Source organism: Aegilops tauschii, chromosome 5 (genome assembly GCF_002575655.3).
Source record: "Aegilops tauschii subsp. strangulata cultivar AL8/78 chromosome 5, Aet v6.0, whole genome shotgun sequence".
In the NCBI taxonomy this organism is placed as follows: Eukaryota; Viridiplantae; Streptophyta; class Magnoliopsida; order Poales; family Poaceae; genus Aegilops; species Aegilops tauschii.
Window position 1 is genome coordinate 91818313 of NC_053039.3, and position 5950 is coordinate 91824262.

At 44.6% G+C, this 5950-nt stretch overlaps 1 long non-coding RNA gene across 1 annotated transcript; it reads left to right on the forward strand.

Moving 5' to 3' along the window:
• The first annotated feature begins 420 nt into the window (after positions 1 to 420).
• LOC120963869 (uncharacterized) lies at positions 421 to 1721 on the forward strand. Its single transcript, XR_005755565.2, has 2 exons — positions 421 to 545; positions 1298 to 1721. It is a non-coding gene; the product is annotated as an uncharacterized lncRNA (long non-coding RNA).
• Positions 1722 to 5950: the final 4229 nt, after the last annotated feature.

Here is a 5950-nt window from a genome sequence, read left to right on the forward strand (position 1 = left end):
TTTGTTAAGCCTTTTAGTATTTTTGAGTCTCTTATTTTGTTAATTTTACATTGTTTTAAATGGAAATATTGATGATTTTAAATTTACATTATTTTAAATAGAAATACTGATAATTTCCAATTTATATTATTTTAAATGGAAATACTGATTATATTAAATTTACATTCTTTTAAATGGAAATATTGATCAATTTAGGACATTTTTAGTCTTTTATCAAAATATGTACTCATCATTATTATTTTTTCTTTTTTTATCAATTTAGGACTTTTATTTCTTTACTACCAGTTCAAATTTTGAGTCTTTTATCTTGTCAACCCTTTCATTAACCTTAATCTCTTTTTATTTGGCCTATGATTAGCTATGGCGTTGCCCTTTTATCCAAGGCCAGCAATAACCTATCTGAGTCAACTTAGTAAAAGACCTAAGTCACCGCTCTCTCTCATTTCACACCCCACCCGGCCCGGTCGTATACACAACTCCACCCCCTGGACCAAAGCCGCCGCCGCCGCGTTGCCGCCCCGTCGCCGCCCCTCACCAGCACCAAGGTTAGATCCACTACTCCTTAGTTCGCGGACACGTCACACGGCCGGGATCCATTGGGATTTGCTTTGTGTCATGTAGATTCCAAAGTTAGTTGCATGGATTGCTTCGTGTAGAAATTGTAGTGATAATCTGATTGCTAGTGTAGAATTTATTTACTTGTGTGTCTCCCTCTGTTGGCGGATCTGAGCTAGTTTAGTAGAAATTGATATATTTAGTAGAAATGGATAGAATGTGTTATGTGTAGAATTTATTTACTTGTGTGTGTCTCCCTCCGTTGGCGGATCTGGGCAAGTTTAGTAGAAATTGATATATTTAGTAGAAATTGATAGAATGTGTTATGTGTAGAATTTATTTACTTGTGTGTCTCCCTCCGTTGTCGGATCAGAGCTAGTTTAGTAGAAATTGATATATTTAGTGGAAATGGATAGAATGTGTTATGTGTATAATTTATTTACTTGTGTGTCTCCCTCCGTTGGCGGATCAGAGCTAGTTTAATAAAACTTGATATATTTAGTAGAAATGGATAGAATGTGTTATGTTTAGAAATCAGGGCACTTGTCGAGCTTTTCTATGGATTGATCCTCTATAACCAACATATCTAGTTTGCTATGCAATTTGCTGTTGTAGGTCACCACATGCTATCTAGTTTAATTAGTTCTATACATTGCAATATTTGAACTACTTTACACTGGTGTCAATATTCAGTGATATGAAATTGCATATTATCTTGATCGTATACGCGTTGTGTTTGTAGGTCATGGCCAATTTTGAAGGCAACAACGAATCAGTGTGCGATGTGGACATGGCCAACAATGAATTCTTAAACACTTATGAGTATATCATCAAGAGCGTGCAAGGGGAAAATGACGAGCTAAAGGGGGAGATTAAAGAGCTACGCAAGGAGACTGTTCGGCTCGTTCAGGAGACTAATCAGCTTAGGGACAAGAGGGATAAGCTCGTCGAGAATCGGGATAAACTAAAGGAGGAGAGGAGACTCCTCAGGGCTGAGAGGATTGACCTGAAGATGGGCATAGATCATTAAAGCAGAGAAGGAGAGGGGGATAGAAAGAAGCTTCGCCAGCTGGGCATACTCCTTGATGAAGATTAGTTTTTGGCAATGACTGTTGGAAATATGCCCTAGAGGCAATAATAAATGGTTATTATTATATTTCTTTGTTCATGGTAATTGTCTATTATTCATGCTATAATTGTATTGTCCGGAAATCGTAATACATGTGTGAATGCATAGACCACAACGTGTCCCTAGTAAGCCTCTAGTTGACTAGCTCGTTGATCAACAGATAGTCAAGGTTTCCTGACTATGGACATTGGATGTCATTGATAACGGGATCACATCATTAGGGGAATGATGTGATGGACAGGACCCAATCCTAAGCATAGCATAAAAGATCGTGTAGTTTCGTTTGCTAGAGCTTTTCCAATGTCAAGTATCTTTTCCTTAGACCATGAGATCGTGCAACTCCCGGATACCGTAGGAGTGCTTTGGGTGTGCCAAACGTCACAACGTAACTAGGTGACTATAAAGGTGCACTACGGGTATATCCGAAAGTGTCTGTTGGGTTGGCACGGATCGAGACTGGGATTTGTCACTCCGTATGACGGAGAGGTATCTCTGGGCCCACTCGGTAATGCATCATCATAATGAGCTCTATGTGACTAAGGCGTTAGTCACGGGATCATGCATTGCGGTACGAGTAAAGAGACTTGCCGGTAACGAGATTGAACAAGGTATTGGGATACCGACGATCGAATCTCGGGCAAGTAACATATCGATTGACAAAGGGAATTGTATACGGGATTGATTGAATCCTAGACACCGTGGTTCATCCAATGAGATCATCGTGGAACATGTGGGAGCCAACATGGGTATCCAGATCCCGCTGTTGGTTATTGACCGGAGAGGCGTCTCGGTCATGTCTGCATGTCTCCCGAACCCGTAGGGTCTACACACTTAAGGTTCGGTGACGCTAGGGTTATAGAGATATGTGTATGCGGAAACCCGAAAGTTGTTCGGAGTCCCGGATGAGATCCCGGACGTCACGAGGAGTTCCGTAATGGTCCGGAGGTGAAGAATTATATATAGGAAGTCAAGTTTCGGCCACCGGGAAAGTTTCGGGGGTTACCGGTATTGTACCGGGACCACCGGAAGGGTCCCGGGGGTCCACCGGGTGGGGCCACCTATCCCAGAGGGCCCCGTGGGCTGAAGTGGGAAGGGAACCAGCCCCTAGTGGGCTGGGCGCCCCCCCATGGGCCTTCTCCCATGCGCCTAGGGTTGGGAACCCTAGGGTGGGGGGGTTTCCCACTTGCCTTGGGGGGGCAAGGCACCCCCCTGGCCGCCGCCCCCCCCCCCCACCCTAGATGGGTTTTGGCCGGCGCCCCCCCCCCCTCCCAGGGGGCCTATATAAAGGGGGGAGGGAGGGCAGCAACATCACAGCCTTGGGCGCCTCCCTCTCCCCTGCAACACCTCTCTCTCTCGTATATGCTCGGCGAAGCCCTGCCGGCATCCCGCTACATCCACCACCACGTCGTCGTGCTGCTGGATCTCCATCAACCTCTCCTTCCCCCTTGCTGGATCAAGAAGGAGGAAACGTCGCTGCACCGTACGTGTGTTGAACGCGGAGGTGCCGTTCGTTCGGCACTCGGTCATCGGTGATTTGGATCACGGCGAGTACGACTCCGTCATCCACGTTCATTGGAACGCTTCCGCTCGCGATCTACAAGGGTATGTAGATGCACTCCTTTCCCCTCGTTGCTAGTATACTCCATAGATGCATCTTGGTGAGCGTAGGAAAATTTTAAAATTATGCTACGATTCCCAACAGTGGTATCAGAGCCAGGCCTATGCGTAGTTACTATGCACGAGTAGAACACAAAGAAGTTGTGGGCGTTGATGTTGCCAATTCTTCTTGCCGCTACTAGTCGTTTCTTGTTTCGGCGGCATTGTAGGATGAAGCGGCCCGGACCGACCTTACACGTACGCTTACGTGAGACAGGTTCCACCGACTGACATGCACTAGATGCATAAGGTGGCTAGCGGGTGTCTGTCTCTCCTACTTTAGTCGGAACGGATTCGATGAAAAGGGTCCTTATGAAGGGTAAATAGAAATTGGCAAATCACGTTGTGGTCATACGTAGGTAAGAAAACGTTCTTGCTAGAAACCTACAAACCACGTAAAAACTTGCAACAACAATTAGAGGACGTCTAACTTGTTTTTGCAGCAAGTGCTATGTGATGTGATATGGCCAGAAGATGTGATGAATGATATATGTGATGTATGAGATTGATCATATTCTTGTAATAGGAATCACGACTTGCATGTCGATGAGTATGACAACCGGCAGGAGCCATAGGAGTTGTCTTTATTATTTTACATGACCTGCGTGTCATTGAATAACGCCATGTAAATTACTTTACTTTGTTGCTAAACGCGTTAGCCATAGAAGTAGAAGTAATCGTTGGCGTGACGACTTCATGAAGACACGATGATGGAGATCATGGTGTCATGCCGGTGACGAAGATGATCATGGTGCCCCGAAGATGGAGATCAAAGGAGCAAAATGATATTGGCCATATCATGTCACTATTTGATTGCATGTGATGTTTATCATGTTTTTGCATCTTATTTGCTTAGAACGACGGTAGTAAGTAAGATGATCCCTTATGATAATTTCAAGAAAAGTGTTCCCCCTAACTGTGCACCGTTGCGAAGGTTCGTTGTTTCGAAGCACCACGTGATGATCGGGTGTGATAGATTCTAACGTTTGAATACAACGGGTGTTGACGAGCCTAGCATGTACAGGCATGGCCTCGGAACACACGCAATACACTTAGGTTGACTTGACGAGCCTAGCATGTATAGACATGGCCTCGGAACACGGAGGACCGAAAGGTCGAGCATGAGTCATATAGAAGATACGATCAACATGGAGATGTTCACCGATCTTGACTAGTCCGTCTCACGTGATGATTGGACACGGCCTAGTTAACTCGGATCATGTTTCACTTAGATGACTAGAGGGATGTCTATCTGAGTGGGAGTTCATTAAATAATTTGATTATATGAACTTAATTATCATGAACTTAGTCTAAAATCTTTACACTATGTCTTGTAGATCAAATGGCCAACGTTGTCCTCAATTTCAACGCATTCCTAGAGAAAACCAAGCTGAAAGATGATGGCAGCAACTATACGGACTAGGTCCAGAACCTGAGGATCATCCTCATAGTAGCCAAGAAATATTATGTCTTAGAAGCACCGCTAGGTGATGCACCAATCCCAGAGAACCAAGACGTTATGAACGCTTGGCAGCAGCGTGCTGATGATTACTCCCTCGTTCAGTGCGGCATGCTTTACAGCTTAGAACCGGGTCTCCAAAAGCGTTTTGAGAAACATGGAGCATATGAGATGTTCGAGGAGCTGAAATTGGTTTTCCAAGCTCATGCCCGGGTCGAGAGATATGATGTCTCCGACAAGTTCTTCAGCTGTAAAATGGAGGAGAATAGTTCTGTTAGTGAGCACATACTCAGAATGTCTGGGTTGCATAACCGCTTGTCTCAGCTGGGAGTCAATCTCCCGGATGACGCGGTCATTGACAGAATCCTCCAGTCACTTCCACCAAGCTACAAGAGCTTTGTGATGAACTTCAATATGCAGGGGATGGAAAAGACCATTCCTGAGGTATATTCAATGCTGAAATCAGCTGAGGTAGAGATCAGAAAAGAACATCAAGTGTTGATGGTGAATAAAACCACTAAGTTCAAGAAGGGCAAGGGTAAGAAGAACTTCAAGAAGGACGGCAAGGGAGTTGCCGCGCCCGGTAAACCAGTTACTGGGAAGAAGTCAAAGAATGGACCCAAGCCCGAGACTGAGTGCTTTTATTGCAAGGGAAGTGGTCACTGGAAGCGAAACTGCCCCAAATACTTAGCGGACAAGAAGAAGGCCGGCAACACCAAAGGTATATGTGATATACATGTAATTGATGTGTACCTTACCAGTACTCGTAGTAGCTCCTGGGTATTTGATACCGGTGCGGTTGCTCATATTTGTAACTCAAAACAGGAACTACGAAATAGACGGAGACTGGCAAAGGACGAGGTGACGATGCGCGTCGGGAATGGTTCCAAGGTCGATGTGATCGCCGTCGGCACGCTACCTCTGCATCTACCCACGGAATTAGTTTTAAGCCTCAATAATTGTTATTTAGTACCAGCTTTGAGCATGAACATTGTATCTGGATCTCGTTTAATTCGAGATGGCTACTCATTTAAATCCGAGAATAATGGTTGTTCTATTTATTTGAGAGATATGTTTTATGGTCATGCCCCGCTGGTCAATGGTTTATTTTTGATGAATCTCGAACGTGATGTTACACATGTTCATAGTGT